This window comes from Montipora capricornis, chromosome 3 (assembly GCF_036669925.1).
Source record: "Montipora capricornis isolate CH-2021 chromosome 3, ASM3666992v2, whole genome shotgun sequence".
Lineage (NCBI taxonomy): Eukaryota > Metazoa > Cnidaria > Anthozoa > Scleractinia > Acroporidae > Montipora > Montipora capricornis.
The window spans coordinates 9,765,878-9,792,004 of NC_090885.1; the positions used below are offsets into that span (position 1 = coordinate 9,765,878).

At 39.1% G+C, this 26,127-nt stretch overlaps 1 protein-coding gene across 4 annotated transcripts in view; it reads right to left on the reverse strand.

Annotated features, from left to right (window-relative positions):
• Positions 1 to 26,127, reverse strand: part of LOC138042123 (tetratricopeptide repeat protein 28-like) — a 50,434-nt gene that overhangs the window by 13,932 nt on the left and 10,375 nt on the right. For 3 of the 4 annotated variants that reach the window (XM_068887899.1, XM_068887896.1, XM_068887897.1), the window contains 3 exons: positions 17,604 to 17,657; positions 16,100 to 16,159; positions 15,742 to 15,788 (listed from right to left, as the gene is read on the reverse strand). The gene's annotated coding sequence lies outside the window, so the exon portion shown is untranslated. Of the gene's footprint in view, positions 1 to 15,741; positions 15,789 to 16,099; positions 16,160 to 17,291; positions 17,395 to 17,603; positions 17,658 to 26,127 lie in introns of those variants that run through there. The other variant, XM_068887898.1, reaches the window with a different exon arrangement.

Below are 26,127 nucleotides of genomic sequence, written 5' to 3' on the forward strand. Positions count from 1 at the left end.
AACTTGGAAAGACCAGCAAAAAGCTGAAGTTCTTGAACTTGTGACAACAGTGGAAAAGCCCTGGTAAATCTGACTGAACGTTTGTGCGTTAAGTAAATTGGGTGGTTGTCAGGAAGACACCAACCATATACTGAAACACTAAACCCCAGGCTTGAATCCACAGTTACTTGGTACTTCGGCAGATGGTGAATACCATCAAACATGCTGAACACTATAGAACTGTTATCTTCTTTTGTTGACCTAGTCCAACCACTCAACTTAAGACTATCAATATGCTTTATGAAGTCACCTACATTCTTAAAACAGGGTTTACAGACTGAAGGAACTGTAGGTTTGGCTATATCATCAACATTTAATGTGAGGTATTTACGAGGATGCAAGTCGTCGCTTTGTTTACTTGCATGATTTTTAACTGGTAAATTGAGAGTGGGAACTGCACCAGTACGGAGAGTTTTCCTTGTTTCATCTGAAAACAAATTACCAAAGTTACCAAAAAAAGCATATATCCATTCAAAACCTAAAAAGCACTGTAGTGTAAAAGTACGTAAATACATGCGTACTTCATTGACTTTCTTCAAAGAGGCTTTTCAAAGACAATAATTCAATAGTAGTTTACTGCCGCAAAAACCTACTTTGAGGACGCTAAAAATATTTGCAATGATATTACATCAGAAGTATAATCTAGTTAAATTAATTCAAAAACCTACATAAAAACTCTAAGAAAAATATTCACTCTAAAATTTAATTGACATGATAAAATACTTCCGAATCTGAAAAATCCTTTACGAGTTTACGCTTCAGATTGAAGTTAAAGTCGTATGAGCATTGAAAACAATAGGGTCATCATGGCCTCCAGCCTTGTTATTAGCCTGAGTTATTAACACTCATTAGTCAACTACCTCGAATATTTCAGCTTCGAAACTTCCAAAAAGATTATTCTAATACAAGAATAAATACGAAAAGAACTGAAACTTACGAATTTCGATGTCTTCTGGCGTAAAATGCCTCTCGCAAATGAACACACTCCCTTCTTCTATTTGTTTTCGGAAACTTGCGTCGACAACTCTGTCTCTCGTTACAACGTGCAATAACGCCTTTCTCCAGCTTTGTTTGTTTTTTTCAGCGGAAGGTGGAATTTTAAAAATACCGATCCCTTGGTATTTTGGCTTTCGTGACACGCCGCACCCAAATATTGAGCTGTTTGCTCCAGGCATCACTTAATATATTTAGTGTCTGTAATGGCTGCCAGCTTCCAGCGTGCAACTTCGATGTCACGTGACGACATGAATTTCCGAGCAATAACATATTGGCTAAGGACTGGGCCGTTTCCAGACACTCCGTGGAGAGGCTATGACTTAATCCAGGATTAGCGTAAACTTTTGTTTCATGTTTTCAACTTTTTGGTTAAAGTTTCTTTTGATTATTTTTGTTTTTCAGGATCGACATCTACTAATGTAAATTTTATCCGAATATCAGCGTCGAACAGCATTTGGGAGTAGAGAAATAAACTTCTTGGTTAATTTTTAACCTGGGATTAGCGTTAATCGGCTTTTGAACAACCGGGCCCTGGATGAGCTCTAAACTTGAGCCCATGATATGGTTACGTGTACTGGTCACATTGGCATACATGAAGGGGCAGACGGACGTACGTACGGGCGTACGTTGTACGTACGTACGGACGGTTGTTGACGTCATGGCTATAAAACCAAATTTTCTCGCATCGATAGGTTACCAGTATTTTCTTAGCTATGGTGCTCCGCGCGCGCGCGCCAAAGGCGCGCGCGGAGCTCCGCTATCACTAGTGTATAACAGACAAAAGATTTCACACAGGGAATACCAGTAAATGTGTTTAATTACATTTATTTCATATTTAGTGGGGCATAGTTTCTCAGGGAGTAATTAATTAACCCATCGACTCCTGGGGTTTCCCCATTAACGAGTAAAATCGTCTGGCGTTAGACTGAGTAAAATACTACATATGGCTGGTTTGGGTATCAAAGGGTTAATTTAAATAGTTAAATGATTTAAGTACAATTTCAGGAATACGCATAAAATAGTGAGAGGTTTCATAATATTGAAGATATCCATAATCATAATAAAGGGTTGCTTATTTGCTTATTATCCAAAAGAGTAATCGTCACAATTTTATTCATGATTGATTTTGGAGGTGGCGTGGTCCAGTGGTTAGGGTGCTGGGTTTGCATGCGGTTGACCCGCGGGTTCAAATTTTGGTTGTCCCGGATTCAACTCTGTTGTTCTCAAAACTACAAACATACAAGCATCAAACCATTAGACTAGCTTAACAGGCTCATAAGATGTCATTAAGCAACCAGGTTGATTTAATAGGAAATTGATTAATGTTTTATCAATCACAAGCATCGAGCTTAGGTATTTTCAGGGCGGTTAACTCAAACTGATCCAAAATTCAAATCAAGATCTTAAATTTCTTTATCTGCAGACAAAACATTTCTATCATTATTATTACCAAAATGACACTGTTTGTTAACCTACATTGTACAGTATGGCTTCGGCTACTACTGTTTTATCATGACATTCCTCTGGAGGCAAAAGTACCCTATTTCTACTGACTTTAATCCCGGAGCCACTCTACACTTTATCCTAATCTAACTGATTGGTTCCTAAAGAGGGGAGCTTGAGCCTTATTACGTGGAATATTTTCATTGTCAGGGTTGAATAAGCCCCTTTGTTTGGGATGAATATAGATTGTAAATAATAAAGATAATTTCAACTCCTGGGTTATACTAAACAAACAAATGATACAGTAAATAAACGAACACACAAGGATTAACTGAACACACTGAAATTAACATCCGAAATTAACATTTTCAACCCGAGATTATTACTTGGAAAAATTCCAACCGCATATTAATTATTACCCAAGATAAAATTAACCCTGGGATTTTACTTTGAAGACACAGGACGAAAAAATTTCCATGTAATTCTGCGTGATCAGGCCGAAAACAAAAGGCATCTACGGAAGACTAGTTAAAAAGTCGCCAAGCCGGCTGCATTTAAATGCAAATCACTTATGTCTTGTCACTTTACTTTTAAGAAATTTATTGTAGGAAATTAAAAATCATATCACTAAACTGTAAACCTGTCAGGTATTAAAATTTACAGTATGTTGCCCTATTTTCCGGACACTTACACTTCACGATTCTGCATGTATTCTCTTGTTTTAAAAACGAAACAAATCCGAACGACGCGTTCCAAAGACTTATTGGAGTGATCGTGTGGGTGGTGGCATTGGTCTTTTATTTAAGGATAGCATTCATGTTTCGAATATTGCTTCTGGTTCCAAGTCATCTTTTGAATTTGCAGAGTATTTATTATCTAATGAGTCTTTGCGGTTTAGACTAGTTATTGTTTATCGACCACCTTATTCTTCGAACCATCCTGTTACTATATCCACGTTTCTGGAGGAGTTTGCAGTTTACCTTGAATCGATAATTTTGTCCTCTGAGCCACTTTGTTTAACTGGCGATTTTAATGTTCATGTCGATGATCCTAATGATTCTTCTGCTCGTTGTTTCCGCGAGTTACTGGAGTCCATGTCTTTAACTCAGCATGTAAATGTATTAACACATGTTCAGGGCCACACATTGGATCTGGTTATTACCCGAAATTCTGATAGTCTCATCTGCAGGGCTCCATTCACTGACTTCACTATCTCGGATCATTTACCAGTGGTCTGTTCATTGAGGGTCGCCAAACCGCCCTCGTCTGTTTCTTATGTTCCAGTCAGGAAACTACGGGCTATTGATCCCGCTGCCTTCAAGCGTGACATAATTGACAGTGATTTGTTTCTTCACCCGTCAGATAACCTTGAAGAGCTCGTCTTGCAATTTCATGATACCTTGCGAGCATCGTTGGATCGTCATTCTCCTGTCAAGAGAAAACAACTTCGCGCTCGACCCTCTGCTCCATGGTTGACTGACGAAATTAGGTATGCAAAGCGACAAAAACGAAAGGCGGAAAGGCGTTGGCGAGCTTCGAAAACACCTACTAATTTGGCTCTTTTTCTTTCCCAGAGAAATCGCGTGACATATTTGATGAATAAAGCTCGTCAGGAATATTATAGGAATTTTATTGATGATATCAGCAATGACCAAGGAAAGTTGTTTAAGGCCAGCAAGTCCCTTCTCAATCTCGCTGAGGGTCCTACCTTCCCTCCACGTACAGATTATCAAGTTCTGGCTAATGAATTCGGTAATTTTTTTGTTCAGAAGATTGCTGGAATAAAGCCTATGATCTCAAGCACCGCTCATCGATCTCTATCCAGCACTATGCCTGCTGAATTGGTTACTGATGCGTCATTTTCTGAATTCGAACTTTTATCGGCAAATGATGTACAGGCAATTATTTTGTCATCTGCAGAGAAGTCCTGTCTACTTGACCCGATTCCAACTACATTACTTGTTGAACACCTCAATGAACTTCTACCTTCGATTGCGAGAATGATCAATCTATCGCTGAGTACTGGTCATTTCCCTGACTCTTGGAAACTTGCGATAGTGCGACCACTCCTCAAGAAAGCTGGTCTTGAGCCTGTTCCTAAGAACTACAGACCAGTGAGCAACTTACAATACACTTCAAAGCTGGTTGAGACTGTTGTTGCCAAGCAGCGGCATAAGCATTTGTCTTCGAATAACCTGCTTCCAGTGTATCAATCGGCGTACCGCCATTACCACAGCAGTGAAACCGCTCTGCTTAAGGTTGTAAACGACATTCTACTTAATATGGATAAACAACGGTGACTTTACTTCTTCTACTCGACTTGAGTGCTGCTTTTGACACTGTGGATTATGGTACGCTGCTACGGCGATTGAAAAACTCCTTTGGTATCCAAGGCAAGGTCTTCTCGTGGTTCCAATCGTATCTATCTGGTCGTTCTCAGTGCATTTCGGTACACAGTGCATTCTCAAGAAGATTCAATTTGGATTGTGGTGTTCCGCAGGGATCTTGTCTGGGTCCTCTTTTATTCAGGCGCATCTGCCTGACGTTCATTGTTTTGCAGACGATACTCAATTATATATTTCCTTCTGTCCCAATGACGCTATTAATGAGCTTTCTGTCTTAAATGCTATGGAGTCCTGTGTTGATGATATTCGTTCGTGGATGTTAACCGACAGTCTTAAGCTCAATGATGACAAGTCTGAATTTTTGGTTATAGGAACACCTCAGCAGTTGGCTAAAGTTAACACTCATTGCATACGAGTGGGTGATTGAAGCGTATCAGCAGTCTCCTCTGCTAGAAACCTCGGCTCTTGGTTAGACAAAAAACTGTCAATGGCTACCCACATAACGAAATTGTCTGGCTCTTGTTTTTATTATCTCTATAATATTCGGCGTTTAGGGAAATACCACCCTAGACGGTGCGCTGAGACTCTTGTGCATGCATTTGTGTCAGCTAGGATTGACTATTGTAAAAGTATATTGTATGGTATTCCTGACTATCATTTGAACAAGCTTCAAAGAATACAGAATGCTGCTGCCAGACTGGTTTGCCAACAGAGCAGATATTGCCATATCACACCCCTACTTTTTAATTTGCATTGGCTACCTGTAAAATTTCGAATTGTTTTTAAAATTATTTTAATTACATTCAAGGCTCTTAAAAGTCTAGCACCTTCATATGTAAACTCGTTAATGTATGGACTACCAAATGTACAAATCTCCAAATTACAGCGTGTCCAAAATGCTGTTGCTAGACTCATTATCAACATACCCAAGTTCTCACACATAACTCCAGCTCTCTACGAACTTCATTGGCTTCTCATTGCCTATCGAATCAGGTGTAAGATTTAAATCAGTTAATGAATAAGGGCCATCTTGTCTTAGTGACTTGATAAGGGTCAAGCAGTTCTACAAAAGATAATGCGCCCAACACTTGATGGCAGGTCGGCTGACCTGAGTGCTGTTACGACAGAATTTTATTGCAGAAGCAAGCACGACAGCCGAGATGGCAGCCGGTGTCATCCGCGTTCTCTCGATTTATTTTACAATTCTAGCCTATTCTGATGTTTTCTCGCTCTATGGATGGATTCAGTTTGGTTAAAACAACTTTTTCTTTAAAGATATCCATGGATGTTTCGCCGACGGTTTTCTTCCTGGCAATTTTGGACGTGGTGAAAAAAACGACGAGAGAACAGTAGTCTTGAAGTGTTCCAACCACTCTCAAAACAGCCAAGTATGGAACTACCTGTTTAGTTCTTCCCTCGAAACCTTTTGGTCATGGATTTGACAGTGCATGTTGATATCTCTTCGAATCCAGGACCAGAATCTAACCAAGAAATTACCTCAAGGTCGGTAGGATTATATCATCATCATTAGTCTCGGTCTCCACGTGTTATTACATATTCAAGAAATGAATTGTTATCATTGTGGCGTTTTTCGCCGGCTCGTGTGCTTTTTCAACCGGTTTCGGTTTGCTTCGAGCAAGATGATGTAGAGCAGGTGTATGGGCGAAGTCACGAAAGAGGCAGAGGGACATAAGGACGGTTATTTCAAATCGACCTGATCGTTTTTCGAAATTTGCATCTTTGCTTAATCGTGTCAATCTTGTGAAGGTGCAGATCTCACAAGCTGCTAACACCTATGATACTTCTCACGCGATCAACTTCTGCTTGCTCAATTCCAGATCAGTACGGAATAAATCTAGCGTACTAAAAGACTTTGTTGACGAGGATATTATCTTCTTGCCTTGACGGAGACGTGGCTCAGACCTTGTAATATTGATTGCGTCAAGATCGGTGAGTTATCATGGGCGTAGCCAGGATTTTTCAATGGGGGGTCACATTGTGTCAAACAGAGGGTACTCGCAACCTGAATATTGTAGGTTGCTTCAATAAAAAAGGCTTACAAAGGGGGGTGGGGGGTCACGGGCACCCTAGGACCCCCCTAGCTACGCCCTTGTTTATGTCTGCACTCCAATCCGGTCCAGCGTTATCCATCAGGGCCTAATAACTTTTTTCATTCGTGGAATATTTTAGTGACAAACTCGTTAAAACTCGCAAAGATCTTGACAAAGTTGATGGAATTGTGATTGACGGTCAAGTTAGTTCATGCAATGCTGAGTCTAAAAGCTGTCTAGCTAAACAGCTACTAAGTGAATTTAAACTGGTTAAGAGGAGGTCGTATCTAGTTTTGTGAATTACGGTGCTCACAGTCCTGTACACTTGATCCAATTCCATCTTCAGTGTTCAAAAGACGCCGTCATTATCTACTTCCAGTGATCACTCGTATAGTTAATTTGTCTCTTACAAGTGGCCAAGTACCTGATATATTCAAGGTTGCCATGTTGAAACCATATGCATTGTTGAAAAAGAGTGGAGCTGATCATGAACTATTTTCTAACTTTCGTCCTGTCTCGAATTTATATTTTTTTTGTCCAAAGTTACGGAGAAAGCAGTCGCAGCACAATTAATGGACCATCTTAATGATAATTAAGGCTTATTAGAAGAATTTCAGTTGGCATATAAATCTCATCACAGTACAGAAACTGCGCTTGTGAGAGTTAAAAATGATATTTTGATGGCTATTGACAATCACAGATCGGTTAATTTACTTTTGCTCGATTTATCGGCTGCGTTTGATACTGTCGACGATCATTCGATTTTGTTTTCAAGACTACAGAACCGTTTTGGTATTAGGAACATTGCTCTTAATTGGCTTCATTCGTACCTTCACTCACGCGAACTAGTCCAGCTGTTATCGACCAAAAAAAACACCGAATTGTTCAAATTGATGATAAAAGTAGGAAACTTGACCACATCACTAATGACCCTAACACTAAAATTTTGTGATATAGGACCATTCCAAATAAACTTCTGGAGATGAGAACAGTTTGTTAATGGTATTGAATCGTTCAGGAAGCATTTATCTTACGGGGTACCACAGGATTCTGTGCTGGGAGCCTTATTGTATTCCCTTTCATTTTTTTTCATTTATTTATTTCCCCATTTACTTAGAGAATTACAAGGTCTAAAAAGCTCACTACATGAAATAAACGGAGAAGGGCAACGATATAGGTAAACTAGTTAGATGCCCTTTAAATTAAGTTACATTTTATTTTAAGATAAAAGATAATTACAATAAGCGAAAGGAAAGGAGGAACACATAGTTAAGGGGTGAAGTAGTTAGTACTGAGCAAAATAATTCTGAAAAAGATATCTTTTAAATAGATGTTTATTTGACAAACTACGAATGAATAGAGGAATATCGTTCCAATAATAACATCCAATAATTGTCGGGCAGAATTTCCTTATATTTGTTCTAAAGGAACTGGGATTTAGATACTGTAAGGATGTGCTTCGAGTAGTATAATTATGTTGCTCAGATACAAAAGATAGAGTAAGATTTGATGGTTTGTTATTTACGATAAGATCATAAAATAGTTGACAAGTTTTTAACTTCACAATATCAGGAAATTTAATTAGGCCAAGATTAACATAATGGGGAGTAATATGCTCACGAAGTGGTACCTCATTGATGATTCTTAAAGCTTTGTTTTGCAGCTTTACCACTTGAGATATGGCAGCTTCGTAGTTATTACCCCACAATACGCAGCCATAAGTTAAATAAGGATATATAAGTGCATAATAGATACTTGTTAAAGATTTTTTGGGTACATGACGTTTTAATTTTGTAATAATATTTATGCTTTTACTGATTTTACTACTAATATAATCAATATGATGGTGCCATGATAGGGAACAATCAATAATTAATCCTAAGTAGTTAACACTGTGAGACTGTTCAAGATACTGATCCGCTAGTTTAAGAGGGGTGTATAAATTATAATTAAGTTTTTGCCGTGGTTGGAATACTATATATTTTGTCTTAGTTAAATTTAAAGTTAGCTTATTTGAGCATAGCCAGTCATAAATAGCGGGTAATTCAGAGTTTATTAGGTGTAGCAATGCATCGAGATCCCTACCAGTCGCAGTCAAGGAGGTATCATCGGCAAATAGTCTTAAGGAAAAATAATTAGTTGCATTTACTATATCATTTATGTAAACTAAGAAAAGAAAAGGACCCAAGATCGACCCTTGTGGCACTCCTGAATTTACGGAAAGAAGACTAGACTCAGCTCCATTAACATACACTCTTTGCTTTCTTTTGATTAAATAGGACCTAAACCATTGGTTTTCAACATCTCTTATTCCATAAAAATTTAGTTTAGACAACAGAATCGAGTGATTGACTGTATCGAAAGCTTTATTTAGATCTAAAAATAGGGATACAGCATAACATCATTCATCAAGGGCTAATGTTATCTCGTCTATTAAATCTACTAAACAGTCAGTTGTAGTGTTGTCAGATCTAAAACCGTATTGGTTAGGTATCAAGATATTTTCAATAGTAAAATAGAACGTTAATTGATTAAGAATGCATCTCTCAAATATTTTACTTAGAGCTGGAAGAACTGAGATAGGCCGGTAGTTATTACACAAAAGACGAGATCCTTGTTTGAAAATCGGGATGACTTTGGCAATTTTTAAACTGTCAGGAAAGATACCTTGTTCAAGTGTCAAGTTTATAATATATGTCAATGGTTTAAATATTTCCAGCGAACCGGAAGATAACAGCAAAGGGTGGACCTTATCAACCCCAATTGATTTCCTAGTATCAATATTTTCCAGAAATAAGAACACTTCAACTTCATTGACTTTATTAAAGTGAAACTTACCCTTTTTTCTCTTCATGTAATGCGAGAAACGGCGATTTGTAGTGGGAAGTTTTGATGCAAGCTCAGTTGGAATGTTACGAAAATACGTATTGATAGCATTTGATATCGTAACTGGTTGCTGTAGATTTTTATTACCAACTTGTAAATTATCAATGTGAGAAGATGGACGCTTTTTATTAATTATTAGGTTAACGTTATCCCACATTTTCTTAGTATTACGAGAGTCTTTAAAAACCCGAGCATAATATAATGAGCGACAAAGTTTGTTAATTGCCACAATTTTATTACGGTAAATTTTATATTGATTATAATAACTAATGCAACGGGTTGTCAACCATTTTTTATACAAATAATTTCTAAGTTTGATTGATTTCCGCAGACCTCCGGTTATCCAAGGTTTATTAGTCTTGCCTTTAATTTTGATCGATTTGAGTGGTGCATGTCGATTACTAATCTTATTAAAGGAATGTAGGAATCTGGTCAAACTTTCATTCGCATCATTACACTTAAATACAGGCGACCAGTCTTCGCACCTCAGTGCATCACAGAAAGCATTTTTATCAAACTTTTTAAAATCTCTAATTTCAATTATATCGGGAAAGGGGCTTAGTGTGGGATCATAAGAAAAAGTAAAAACAGGCAAATGGTCGGCTATCTCGATTGCAATGCTACCGCTCGAACTTGAAGATACGAAATTGGAGTGTATATGATCTATGCAACTTATTGTTGTCTCGGTACTACGTGTAGCTTCAAATATCAAGGGATTAAAGCCTTCAGAATGAATCAGATTGAGGTATTCTTTTGCAATTGCGCTTCTAACAAGTGTGTTAATATTAATATCACCTAAAATTAGGCACTTTCGCTTAGACAAAAAAATGGCATGTAGAACATGTTCAAATTGCTCGAGAAATTCACGTTGAGATCTGCCAGGAGGATTATAAATAACGCCAATTAACAAGTCATTTGTCTCTACCCAGATATTTTCAATACAATCCATCTTTAAATCATTTCTCAGAGAATAATCAAAGCTTGATTTTAAATATAATGCAACCCCGCCCCCAGTTGAAAACAAGCGATTGTCCATTAGCATGTTATAACCCTGAATATCAAAACAGTCTGTATCAACTTGAGGCGCAATCCACGTTTCTGAGCAAGCAATTAGATCGAACTGAATGGATATGGTATCTAAAAAAGTACATAGCTCATTATAATGTTTGTTTAAGCTTCTAATGTTTAGATGGATAGCCGACAGTTGCGGTCGGACTACACTAGAAAGTTCATTTAACTCCTCAACAGTGTATATACAATGATCATTAAAAGACTGTATGTTCAAATCTGGGTCATTCGCATCACTATTCATCAGTCAATCTGAAATTAATCTATAAGTTTTGTGGCTCAAGCTTGGAAATAACTACAGATTTCAACAAACCTGACCATAAAATAAGCATCTAGGTATTTCCATATATAGCTCCATCTATGTAAAGTTTCCCTCGATGAAATCTCGGTTTTTTTCCACTTTCAAAAGCTACTTTCATCACATCCTTAAGCTTTTTCTTCTTTTCTCTGTCCTCCCAAATTAGATCTTCAGTCACCCAAACACCATCTTGGAGATCACGCTTCTTTTGAAGGACTCTCAACCTTTCCGGACGATAAAGAAACTTGCATATTATCGTTCTAGGTTTATTGTCACTTCGGGGACCAATTCGATGAGCATTTTCTATTACTGGTTCGATATTAAGCTGATTAGATAAGATGTCACGGATTTTTTGGCGACAGTCCTCGCTAGGAGATTCAGCAACATTATTGAAACGAAGATTGTATTCTCGCGAATACCTCTCAAGGGACAGGAGTCGTTCATACAGGTCTTCAATTTGCTTCGCATAATTGTTGACAGTGCATTCAACTTCATCTACTTTACATCTTGCATCGTGGAGCTCGCCCTTGAGTCCCTCTAGGCTTTCATTAAGAGTGTTAAACTTTTTGGATATCGCGTCCAAGGCTACTTCATTCCCCCGAACTTTATCTTGTAGCTTCGAGATATCTTGCATAATCCTGCTTTGACCACTGCACAAGTTTGTCAGCGATTCACGTACAAACGCTTCAAAATCCTCCTCTAATGCTTCACCAGACTGCTTCGATTTTCCTCGCTTATTTGACGACATAGTAACACAAAATCACAACATACTATTACGTAGATATAAAAAGAAAAAGTACACGAAAAATTGAAAGTGATACCAAGAGAACTCGAATGCTAATCCAAAATAACACGAAAAGTGTTTCATAATAATTACCTCCTTAACGCATTTCATGTTATGTCCATCAATCACTTCTATTTTAAATCGGGGTCTTCTCTTTTTTGGAGGGCTTAGCTTTGAAAATGAAATGATTTGACTTTGTAATATGACAACTTACTGCAGCATGTCTTAGCAGGTTTGACTCCTTCCGAAAGGCGTTCGGATTTATTCCGAGTAACCTCGAGTCACCATCGATCAAAAACATATCTCTTCAAAGGGCAAGTTGTATGTAATTGAAACTGGTTTGCATAGGATGAGTCATTTATTCATAGGAAAAAGACATGTAAACTGAATGAACGACTTACCAGTCCAAACGGATGCTTTTAAAAAGCCAAAGTTTTGTCTCGTAACTCTAAAAAATTTAATTTCATGTGGTTACCCACTGCCAAGTCTCTCGGTAAAACATTATCTAGTGGGATATAACTTTCTAACAAAAATCACTTATGCCTACGCAAACACCGTGGATTGAGATCAAATGATAGAGGGTAGTATAGTTCGATCAAACGACAGACAAATAACTTATTACACCTAGCAAGCAAATATTACTGAATGCCTTGCAATGTTCCTTTTTAAAACCTTTTGAGGAGGTTTAACAAACAAAAAATAAATAAATACATATATAAGGGATAAATAATACTGGTGGATCATTCGGTTGGTCATTCGCAACAGATCATGAGTGACGGTGCTCAATTGAGAAAATAGACATATAAGGAATTCTGACATAGTCACTAACTTGATCCAAACTAAGTAATGCCAGTGATTTTAAGTAATTTTGCACGGGGCAATTACCAATATTAACGATAAATGTCCCATGCCATTGCCCTCTATGTTATTAAGGAAAGAAAACTTGAAAATCTATTGTCAGATACCGACGTCCTCTAGACGACTTCAAATCTGGTCATTTCACGTCGTGGTCAGGACGAGAACACACATTCGGGTCGTGCAGAACCTGTTTTTTTGTTCCAGCATTAAGCTCATTGTTTTATGACGCTCTTGTAGCCGTCGCGCTTACGTAAGCTCCATAGTAGGAACCTTACGATTGGACGACGACGACGGCTACGGCTACGAAAACGCCACAAAACAATAGACTTAATAAATAAAAACAAAGGCTCTGCACGCCCTGCACATGCGTTTTGCATTTTGGTACATTTCTTTTCCGTCCTCTTCCTCGTCCTGACAACGACGTGAATTGACTAATTTTAAGGTTGTGTAGATGACCTGAGAAACTGACGAAATATTTTTACTTTTCTTCCCAAAGAACCACACCATGCATCCCAATTTTATTCCCGCAATGTTGATAAACATTTTCCATTCCATTTACGACTTGGAGTTATCACAAAGTTATAACAATAACGGGAAATAATATTTTTAGACAACGTTCTCCTTGGCGTTGTCGTGGTCCTTGCGTAACTGGTCCCTAATTTCAGTAGCTACGAGTCTAAATCTTCGTAATTACAGGTAAGTGACTCAGAATGTTTTTCCAAGTCAAACGATAACTCCGAAGTCGAGAAATCATGATCGATAAAAGACGAAGTTTCGCTTTCAGACACACTTTCAATTGTTTCCTCAAGTAGCAGCGAGCGATATGTTGAGTAAATGACGTGATAAGTCCTCGCTCCAGGCTTTCTCGAATAAATATGCAGGCGACATACCAAAAATGGCGGATGCTATAAAAAAAAAACAAGTATTTCGACGTAATAACATTGAAATGTTGGTGAAAGTAAGTTAAATTCATTATATGAAAAGAGTATACAACATTTTGGCGGCGTTTCCTCGATGATTTGAGACTTTTAGAAAAATCGTGTTTTTTCGTCAGAGTACCCCTTTAACTTCCGCATAACAAAATTCCCTTTTGCCTGGTATGCAATAAAAATGTAGAACTGGAGCGGAAAGCTGAATCGTTCTCAAGAGAACTAACAAATAGAGCACCAAGGAGAAGAAGTCATATTATACTCGAGCAAATTGCGCAACTGATCAGTGAAGCAATTCAAGTTGAACACTGATTGACGACGTGAGATGACTGTTCCATTGCTCCGAACAACTCCAGTAATGGTTTCGTTTGGCAAGGTTCAAAGTTGTAATGAGAACGCATAGATTATACGAGGCTCTGGTCTTGCTTTAAGCTTTAAGCGAGTAGACATTAACGGTTTGTTATGGCTAAATCTGATTGAATGCATTTTTAATCGTCATTTTGCTTTGTAACACCCTCATCTTTTAATCACGCGGATTCAAGAACTAAAACCTTCTCAGTTCAGGAGCAATTCAATAAACATCGTTTACTTACTTTGGGTGCCGTTGGTTTACTTACTTTCTCGATGTGTAAGGAAAGAATGGAGGGCAGTATATAGTTCGATCACACAAGAAACAAGTAATTTATTACACTCCTAAAAGCCAATGTTACTAAAATTACCTTGCAACGACAGACAAAGAACTTCTTACACCCAGCAAGCTAATACCAGTGTGAAAGTGAGTGCTGGCGTGGAAACTGGGAGCAGTGACGTATTTTTTTTTTTAAACAGCTGCAAATTTTTGAAGCAAGAGGGTACCGGAAATGTGCGTGAAAGTATTAAAAGAGCAAAGAAAGGTGTGCATATCTTTAGCCTGTGTGGTAGGCGTTACTATTTTATAAGCAAAGGGATAATTTGAAAACAATGGCACGTCAGTTCATTTTTTGAACTTAAACTTCTGTTCTTCTGAAATTTCTAGCCCCTTTTCAGCAAAAGAGTTACCTTTTGAGAAATGCTGAGCGTAGTTGAGCAAACGAGAATTTAAGTTTATTGTCGTGCTTGAGAATAGACCGCCAGCAGTCTCTTATTTTTCTTTGACATGACGGTATCAATACCCGGATTATAGACATGATAACACCACAATCGACTGCGCATATTTCCGATCTTACCTTCCACAAATTTTGATTTTGTTTTTTGCTAATATCAAGAATAGGCTGCTGCCTCGCTAAGGCTCGACAGCAATTACTAAAATACTATGCAATGTTCCTCTTTAAAAACTTTAATTTCATATGGTTACCCACTGCCAAGTCTCTCGGTAAAACATTATCTAGTGGGATATAACTTTCTAACACAAATCACTTATGCCTACGCAAACACCGTGGATCGAGATCAAATGATAGAGGGTAGTATAGTTCGATCAAACGACAGACAAATAACTTATCAAACCAAGCAAGCAAATATTACTGAATGCCTTGCAGTGTTCCTCTTTAAAACCTTTTGAGGACGAAAAATGAATCCCGCTGAACAAAAAAATAAATAAGTAAGGGATAAATAATACTGGTGGATCATCGAGTGTGTCATTCGCAACTGATCATGAGTGACGGTGCTCAATTGAGAAAATAGACATATAAGGAATTCTGAGATAGTCACTAACTTGATCCAAACTGAGTAATGTCCTAATATCAATAATAAGCTGCTGCCTCGCTAAGGCTCGACAGCAATTACTAAAATACTATGCAATGTTCCTCTTTAAAAACTTTTGAGTAGGAATAAATCCCGGTGAACAAAAAATTAAGGGATAAATAATACTGGTGGATAATTTGCAACATTGATCAGGTGGTCACTTCAGAAGATAAACATATAGGGAAATCTGATATTGTCACTAACTTGATCCAAATGGAGTAAAGAGAAAACAACAAAATGTAACGCAAGACTCATCAGAACTGGTTTATCACACATAAATTACTTGTTCGTGTTATTAAGAAAAGAGTAACAGTAAGCAACTTACCAAATGGAAGCTAATCGATGCGATGTCCTCGACGACAAGAAATGACTCTGCAAAATTTGATGATTTAATGTGGTTATCCATGCATTATGGAATCTTGTACGAAAACTTTTAAGTTTCCTAACAAAATTCCGTTATCCGTAGTATGCAATAAAAATGTAGAAGTGGAGAAGAATGAAGTCATTTCATACTAGCTCGAGCAAACTGCGTAACCGGTCAGTGAAGCAGTTCAACTTGAACACGGTAGCGGTAGCTGATCGAAGTGAGATGACTGTTCCATTGCTCCGATCAACTATATGGTTTATCACACATAAACTACTTATTCGTCTTATTAAGAAACGAGAAACAGTGAGCAACTTACCAAAATGGATGCTAATCGTTGCGAGCTACTGGTCCTCGACGACGAGAAATGTTAATGACTCTGAAAAATTTGATGATTTAATGTGGTTATATCCATGCATTAAGGCCGGGACACACTAAGCGACAAGTCGCAGCGACATGTCTCTGCGACAAATTGCTCCATGTGTACTACTTTCAAAACAAGTCGCTGCGACACGACGCTTGTTCGGTGCACACCCAGTGATCTCGTATGAGGGGGAATGTGAACTAGTTTTCTAATTCAATATGGCTGACCATATGACGCTCTCTCATTGGTTCATTTATATTTTGTCGCAGCGACTTGTTGCCGGAAGTGTACACACGATGCGACAACGCTGCTTTCGCTAATTTTGTCGCTGCGATAAGTCGCACGAATTCAAACTGGTTTGAATTGGTGCGACTGATCGCGGCGACAAAATTCTGCCGCAGCGACAATGATTTTCATGAAATTAACCGTGTCACACAAGGCGATTTGTTGCGGCGACTTGTCCCTGCGACGTGTCGCAGCGACTTATCGCCTAGTGTGTCCCGGCCTTTATGGAATCTTGTACGAAAACTTTTAACTTCCGCATAACAGAATTCCCTTATGACTAGTATGCAATAAAAATGTAGAACTGGAGCGGAAAGCTGAAACGTTCTCAAGAGAACTAACAAATAGAGCACCAAGGAGAAGAAGTCATATTATACTCGGGCAAATTGCGCAAATGATCAGTGAAGCAATTCAAGTTGAACACTGATCGACGTGAGATGACTGTTCCATTGCTCCGAACAACTCCAGTAATGGTTTCCTTTGGTAAGTTTCAAAGTTGTAATGAGAACGCATACATTATACAAGGCCGTGGTCTTTCTTAGCTTTTACTTTAAGGGTTTGTTCAGGTTTGTTATGGCTAAAACTGATTGAATGCATTCTTAATCGTCGTTTTGCTTTGTGACACCCTCATTTTTGAATCTAAGTGGATTCAAGAACAAAAACCTTTTCTGTTCAGGAACAATTCAAGATAGATCGTTTACTTACTTTCTCGATGTGTAAGGAAAGAATGCAGGGCAGTTTATGGTTCGATCACAGAAGAAACAAATAATTTATTACCGTGACCCCTCAAGCTAATTGTTACTAATATTACCTTGAAAGAACAGACAAATATCTGATTACACCCAGCAAGCTAGTCACTAAATACCTTGCAATGTTTCTCTTTATAACCTTTTGAGCAGGAATAATGAATCCCGCTGAACAAAAACAGTTCAGGGATACAAAATACTGGTGGATCATTTGGGTGCGCCATTCGAACTGTCACGAGTTATGGTGATCATGATTACTTTAGAAAATAAACATGTCAGGAATTCTGACATAGTCACTATTAAAGCTAACTTGATCCAAAGTGAGTAAAGAGAAAACAACAAAAAGTAACGCAAAATACATCAGAACGGGTTTATCACACATAAATTACTTGTTCGTGTTATTAAGAAACGAGTAACAGTGAGCAACTTACCAAAATGGTTGCTAATCGATGCGAGCTACTGGTCCTCGACGACAAGAAATGACTCTGCAAAATTTGATGATTTGATGTGGTTATATCCATGCATTATGGAATCTTGTACGAAAACTTTTAATTTCCGCATAACAAAATTCCCTTATGACTAGTCAGGAGTACCCAACGAACCGCTCTTCAAGAAAAACCGCTCTTCCTCCTTTTTTTCCCTGGCTGGTATTCCATCGCATCAACCCTTTTGCTTGCTGGTTGCATGGGATTTAATTTTTGCTGGTTGGCTGAGCACCGTTAAATTCCACTGCTTGCTGGGAAAATTTCCCTAAATACTCGCTAAAAAAAATTTTCTGGTTAATTGTTAACTCAAAAGTAGCATTACTGAAGTAGGGGTGGTCTTGCCCCTGAAATGATGGTTATACGTTCGTGCACGTGGTAACCTATATGGCAGACGTATTTCCGGTTACACAGGTTATGTACGTGGTGCCTGGTGGTCTTTTGTGATTTAACATAATACAGCTCACTGTGTTGTCATTTTGCTGTATGCTTTGTTAATCTGTCATTGAGGGCGGTAACAGATCGTTGCCCTTTCACGTGGCTATGCCCGCCAGATTAAATCACTGTGGAGAGTTGGTGTATAACTGTGGAGATATTTTGATTCTTTGGGTTGCAGGCTTGCTCCACCTTCTTTGAACCTTGGGTAAGTGTTATTAGCAATGTTTTCCGCTTACTTCTTGAAGCATCTGGTAAGAAATCACAAAGTCTATTTCTCTTCTCATCCATTCCGTTGCAGAGGCATTTTACTGAAAATTAGTGGCGTGGGTCATCGATTCTCCCGGCTCTAGTGTACTAGACATTGCAGGTAAGGACGACTATTCCCTAACTTTTGTTACTAAAGCCACTTTTCACTAAGAACCAAGCAACATCTGCATCGAGACAGTGTTCGACGAGAGTATGCGCTTAACTTCAAATAGGCTGAATTGTCATCGTAACTGGGGCGCAGCCGAAGGTGTTAAAAAAATGTACCATTGAAAGCTTAAAAAACGTGGAAAGGGCGGTCAGTTGATGCATTCTGAGAAGTTTCTAATCACTGGTACCAAATCTTAGGGGGACTGACACCGAAAAACTTGGTCTGAATGTGGCATGAAGATAGACCAAGAATATATTTTGCTATCACGGTTATGTTATATGTAGGGCTGCCTCTGTGACCATTAAATAACTGATGAGGCAACAATCCTTGTCCATGTTATTGCTTTCTTGAGGTTGGTGTTTTACTGCGCGGTGTTTGGATAATCTTTCAGTTTTTTCTCCCTCTGAGTTATTGTTTGTGCGAATAGATTATCAAAATTACAGACTCCCAAACAGACTTTCATCGTGCATTTATCAGAAATTTGACTTTTCTTAGAATTTCCTATCATCGGTTCAGTGGTTATTACCAGTGTGAAATTTCTCATCGTGTTAAACATCCTTCAGATTTTTCGTAGTGTTTTTATTTGCGCTTGATAGACTTCGATAGGTAAATAACTTTCGCGAAGGCCAAGACTCAACAGGCCGTTCTTTGCAAACTTCAACTTTTATTTAACTGATGTCGCCCCCCGGGTGTCGCCCGTCTTCAACCTTTCTTCTCACACAGCTCAACTATCTGACAACGAATAGAACTTTTGCAAAAACATCCTAGCACAATGAATCATTTTTAGAACAAGAGGCCGACCGGAAAACGCGGCATAAACATATTTTTACAGATGTATGAACACCTAATCAACTTGTCAGTCGGTTCTGACGATAAACCACTAATTTCCGATTTCAATACAATTTAAGGAATCACAAATTGTTAAAGAAAACTACCGTCACACAATACAACTCAACTTTCTCAGCATAACTTCAAGTCAGTGTTGTCAAGTGGGTAATATGTTCCACAAGTGAGGCCCTGTTAGGGTTTTAGGGATGTAACTGCCAAAACAATTTTAGGGATAAGGGACAACCGAGATAGCTTTGATAAGTAATTTTAGGGATAACAGCCTCAGTATTTTATGGATAAGGGATAACTGCTCCAGGGGTATAAGGGATGACTAAACCCCCCTCCCCTCCTCATTAGCTCATTAGTTGCTTATGATGCTTATGAATGCAATACTCTTGGAACTCGTTCCATCATTTCTAGCATATGTCGCCTTGCAACTTATATCACTGGGCACTACAAGCGAAAAATTTGTGTCGGGTATTCAGTGGCAACGAATCCAAGATTTTCTGCATGGATAAAGTCAAAGTCGCGTCAGAATTATGTTGCCGAATGGTCTCAACTTCTCTCTGTTTTCAGACTTCAAACCAATATCGCTCACGACTACTCGGAGACACTGATTTGTTTGGCAAGTTGATTCAAATATAAGTCTTCTGCAATTGTGTTGTCAAGTGGGTGATATGTTCCACAACTGAGGCCCACTTTTTTTTTTGCTTTGTTTTTGTTTGTGAAAGACATCCTTTGATGGAGGGGGGTCTTTGCCTTGCTGACATGTAATGTCCATCACCCTGTTCGCCAGATGTAATTTCTTTTGTGCAATGTTCAAAACGTGTCTACCTTCGCCGAAGGGAAACTTTTTTTTCTCTTTGCTTGAGAATGGATTCAAAATCAATGTTCTAAATGTCTGTGGTACTTGCGCAAAATCTTAGTCTACCTTTTTGTCGAGGGTCGAGAGACGAGGGTAGCATTTCGAGGATCGAGGGTTATTTGTCGGTCGGATGTCGAGGGTCTCTTTTTAGCGAAAAACGTTCTTAAGAAGGATCTGTTCAATTTAGATGACACATGGAGTAAAAAAAGAAAAGAAATTTATAAAACTAACTAGTGAGCAGCCCTCTGCGAACTGCATCTGTAAAACTTGTTTATTCTCCGACGCGTTTCGTCTAGCTAACGTAGACTTCTTCAGGGAGTTTCACAAAAATACATTAAACGCCTGTATAGATTAGCCATAACTGATGGCAAAAATGATGGCCACAATCATTAAGACCGGATTTTCGAAAGGGAACAGGCACAGCTGTCAAATATTAGGGCAAGGCGCGAGAAACAATTAATGTTTAGGGACCACGATTTTAGCTAAAACTGTGGCCCCCAAAAAAACTTATTTACAAAGATTAGCTAATGTTACAGTAGTCTTGTAACAAACAGTGCAATCCAATTCTGGCATAACCCTTTTGATTACATTGTTAATACTCTCGTGACTGCAATTAAAGGCGGTCTTGAAGACAATATCCGCTGTGACTTAGACTTTGATATTAGCGGTATTACCTTGACGTAAAAACCACTTTCTTCTGACGCTGTATTTGAAATGCGAAACAGGGGCATCGAAATTCTAAATAGAAACTCTCTTACACGTAGCCGCTTCCAGAAGTTATCCCTAGTCTCAGAGAAAGACTGGTAGAATGAACCGTTTATGGCATACGTCATGAATTCGCCTTTGACAAACGCATTCTTATCGCTCGAAGTGCGAAACGACTCGAAAAGTATGTGCAGTTATCTGTTATGGGGCTTCTCAGGCTTCTGAAAAGTGGAAAATTGCAGCACATCCGAAGACGTATCTCTGAAGAGAAAGACGTCCAGAAAAGAACGTGGACGCGATGCAATGGGAACTGACACAATCCTGAGACAGTGACAAAAGCGATTACACGCACAAAACAAAGGGGTAATGTGGTGGGTCAAGTTTCAGATATTTCTTTAAAATAGTCTACCACATTCATTGCTTGTAAAATGGTTGAAACATCTGAATACAGAAAACATCCAACATGAAAACGAAGAGCATATGAGAGACGAGTGCAGCTTTGTTCCACGGTTTAGGATATCGCACCGAAGGTGATAGGAATGCATGCCCACAGGAAATGTACGCACGTTGATTAAACAAAACAAAGATAAGCGGAGAAGAATCGCGATCAACGGTCTTAAATTTTCCTTAATCTCATTTATGAAAATAAATTGACTCATAAAGAAAGGTGACATCCCCTAGTTGATTGTTTTCTTAGTTTACTCTCTGAATCATCTCAATTGAATTCCTCCTTAAGAACTCTTCCTATACAAAAGGGATCCTCGAGAATTTACCCTCTACACTTGCTAAAAAATGCTACCCTCGACTCTAGACCGTCGGCGAAATGTTAGTGTTCATTCACCCTGGGCGCCAGACCTAATGCTTTTGTTAAAGGTGATTAAAACCACAGACGTTTCCGACACAGATGATTTTGAAAGAAAATGTGTCAAAACTTGACTACCTTCACGGAAGGGAAACTGATTTTTATTTAGCGTATGGATTCAAAAATCGGTGTTCTACATGTCTTTGGTACTTGCGAAAATTTTTTTTTTCATTTTGAAAGACATCGCTTGATTGAGGGGTTCTCTTTCCCCAGTCAAGACAAATGATTCTGACACAGATGTTCTTGAAAGAAAATCCGTCAAAATTTATCTACCTTCACCACAGGCGGCGCCAACATGCGTTACTTGGCTTAGGTGATGCAACGTGACCTTTTATCGAGCAGACATGAACGTTAAATAAATACAAATTTCAACCTTTTTTCAATGACATGGCTAAAGAGGACTCACCACTGCTGTGTTCTTCAATTTCTCAAAATTGAGCTGTAGCACTGGGAGAAGACAAACCCTATTTACCGAGGTACATTCATCTCGGGTTTCATTTTAGGAAGGTGAAAAAATTCTGGGATGGTCCTACTCCTGCAATCGACCATCAAAAGTAAAGCGATAAACTTTATTCTCACAATTGAATCTTTCTGCGGTACTGTTAACAGATGTAGAGGAAATGTCACTGGCTGTTCTAGTAAGCGTTTTACATATCGAATAGGGATCAACTGTTGATTTTCTTATGTGGCGCTGACGGTTTGATAAATACTATTAGGTGTTGTTGCGTTTGGCTCTGCTAAAAAATATAAGCTGTTTCTGCAGCAGAAGCAATTTCTTTTTCAAACAACCAATTATACGGTGCCTAAAGAGGAAGTAAAATCCCAATTCAACGTCTTTCTGCTTAAAGGTGGCAAAATTCGATACGCACTGCTTTGTAAAAAATTAATATACCCACGTTATATATGTGGTTCTCTGAGCTCCAGGGGATAAATTTCTCCCGAGGTAAATTACCTGGAGAAAAAAAATCGATCGGTCAACATCTTGCAGAAAATTAAAATAATCGGCGACCAAAAAGTGAGTTGACATTTCCCCGTGTTAATGTTCATTTTGGGTTAAGGATAGTTCATTTCCGTAAAAGAGTATGTAAAAATCCCGAAATTAGCCCTTACCGACCATACCAACACAGTCGAAGAACGAGCCTACTATACGTATGTCAGGTATGTATCTGGAAGGATCGACATGGACTTTGCCAAGACCCTTCGACGAAAGATGCCAACAGTCTTCTGCTACGTGTGTAGAGACAGCTGTAGAGGTAGAGTTTGTATGGTATACAATAGCAGGTGAAGTCTACTTGCATGTAAACAAAACTTCAGGCACCAGGGCATCTTATGATTATTTAGATGATTCTTTTAAATATAGATGGTTAGATCACCTTTAAACAGGACTCGAAATTTGTTTGCACACTTTACAGGAAGGTCTCTCGAACTGATTAATTGCAATACAAGGTGTATTTGCAACCATTCGCAGCGATTTCTGCAAGCGCCAAAATCGTTTGAAAAGGATGCGAACGTATTTGGATTTCGTGCACACCTTGCAGTGGGGTCTTTCGAACTACTTGGTAGAAGTACCAGCTGTGTTTGCGAGCATTCGCAGCGATTTGGGCAAGCGCCAACATTGTTTGAAAAGGGTGTGGGCGTGTTTGGATTTCTTGCACAATTTGCAGTGAGGTCTTTCGAAGTACTTGGTAGAAATACCAGGTGTGTTTGCGAGCATTCGCAGCGATTTGTGCAAGCGGCAAAATTGTCTGAAAAGGGTGTGGGCGTGTTTGGATTTCTTGCACAATTTGCAGTGAGGTCTTTCGAACTACTTGGTAGAAATACCAGGTGTGTTTGCGAGCATTCGCAGCGATTTGTGCAAGCGCCAAAATTGTTTGAAAAGGGTGCGGGCGTGTTTGGATTTCTTGCACACTTTGCAGTGAGGTCTTTCGAACTACTTGGTAGAAATACCAGTTGTGTTTGCGAGCATTCGCAGCGATTTGTGCAAGCGCCAAAATTGTTTGAAAAGGGTGCGGCCGTGTTTGGATTTCTTGCACACTTTGCAGTGAGGTCTTTCGAAGTACTTGGTAGAAATACCAGGTGTGTTTGCGAGCATTCGCAGCGATTTGTGCAAGTGCCAAAATCGTTTGAAAAGGGTGCGGTCGTGTTTGGATTTCTTGCACAATTTGCAGTGAGGTCTTTCGAACTACTTGGTAGAAATACCAGGTGTGTTTGCGAGCATTCGCAGCGATTTGTGCAAGCGCCAAAATCGTTTGAAAAGGGTGCGGGCGTGTTTGGATTTCTTGCACACTTTGCAGTGAGGTCTTTCGAACTACTTGGTAGAAATACCAGGTGTGTTTGCGAGCATTCGCAGCGATTTGTGCAAGTGCCAAAATTTTTTGAAAAGGGTGCGGGCGTGTTTGGATTTCTTGCACAGTTTGCAGTGAGGTCTTTCGAACTACTTGGTAGAAAATACCAGTTGTGTTTGCGAGCATTCGCAGCGATTTGTGCAAGCGCCAAAATTGTTTGAAAAGGGTGCGGCCGTGTTTGGATTTCTTGCACAATTTGCAGTGAGGTCTTTCGAACTACTTGGTAGAAATACCAGGTGTGTTTGCGAGCATTCGCAGCGATTTGTGCAAGCGCCAAAATTGTTTGAAAAGGGTGCGGGCGTGTTTGGATTTCTTCCACAGTTTGCAGTGAGGTCTTTCGAACTACTTGGTAGAAATACCAGGTGTGTTTGCGAGCATTCGCAGCGATTTGTGCAAGAGCCAAAATTGTTTGAAAAGGGTGCGGGCGTGTTTGGATTTCTTGCACAGTTTGCAGTGAGGTCTTTCGAACTACTTGGTAGAAATACCAGGTGTGTTTGCGAGCATTCGCAGCGATTTGTGCAAGCGCCAAAATTGTTTGAAAAGGGTGCGGGCGTGTTTGGATTTCTTGCACAGTTTGCAGTGAGGTCTTTCGAACTACTTGGTAGAAATACCAGGTGTGTTTGCGAGCATTCGCAGCGATTTGTGCAAGCGCCAAAATTGTTTGAAAAGGGTGCGGCCGTGTTTGGATTTCTTGCACACTTTGCAGTGAGGTCTTTCGAAGTACTTGGTAGAAATACCAGGTGTGTTTGCGAGCATTCGCAGCGATTTGTGCAAGAGCCAAAATTGTTTGAAAAGGGTGAGGGCGTGTTTGCATTTCTTGCACACTTTGCAGTGAGGTCTTTGGAATTACTTGCTGGAAATACCAGGTGTGTTTGCGAGCATTCGAAGCGATTTGTTGCAAGCGTCAAGAATGCTGAATATAGGATGCGAACTTTGTGTGTTTCCTTGCACACTTCGCAGTAAGGTTTTTCGAAGTATTTGTTCAAGTTAAATACTAGGTGTATCTGCGGGCGTTGGGTGTCATTTGTAGCAATTCCAATACTTTTTTGACATGGATGGATGTTTTCCAAATTAAAGGGAACGCTGTGGTTTTGATTGCTTCTATGATCAATGGATGTGTCCTTTTCTGTTCTAGTTGCAGCTCTTCCTATTGATCTTTAAAGTGATTTGTTGGTGTGTAAGGATGTCGCATCTTTCAAGGCCAATGTAAGGGACCATTATTATTATTTCTGGGTTTATTAAGTATTGTCTGGTGATTGCATGCAAACGTTTCTTGAAATGGCTGGATCAGTATTGGATTACATAAGAAGTTTGGTTCCGGGAAAGGTTTAAGTTTACCTTTTATTATGTTAACAAGAAAAAAAGGTTTTCTGGTTATGCAGGTTTATGCATTACTTTTTTTTCTTCTTTCACAGCAACGTGATGGATCCGGAAACAAAGCAGAAAAGCAAGGTACAAGAATCCTTAGATAGTTATTTCTCAGCGACTCTAGTAACTTCGGACAAATCGGTCTAGACATACTGCCTCATTCTTCTGCCACAAACTTCGCTTTTCGTCACAGTCACAGGTTTCAGGGTAAAACAGCTGTATAATACCACGAAAAACATAACCTCAGTCTCGATTCGGCAAGCTTTGACTCTGGCACTGTTGTTTAGGCGGGTATCTTATACCAGGCTTTTTTTTCTTAGGTATCAACAACCACTATCGTAGACTGGCTTAAGAACACTTTTAAATATGACACCGAAAGCATATTAGAGAAAGATCGATTTTGGCGCAGTTATCAATCACGTTATGACACTGCCGACAAGGACAGAGAATATTTTTTAGGCCTTGTTGGGAACGCATTTTCATTTGCGGGGTTTCCAGGTGAGGTTGTCCGTGTGAAAAGGAGACGCAAATTGTATGGTTTTCGAGGATTAGCGTTTAAGATACAGCCAGCACCTGCAATCTCGACTCCTACGATTAATCCCTATCATCTGAAGAAATGGGTGTGTGATAACTATTTGCAAGGAGAT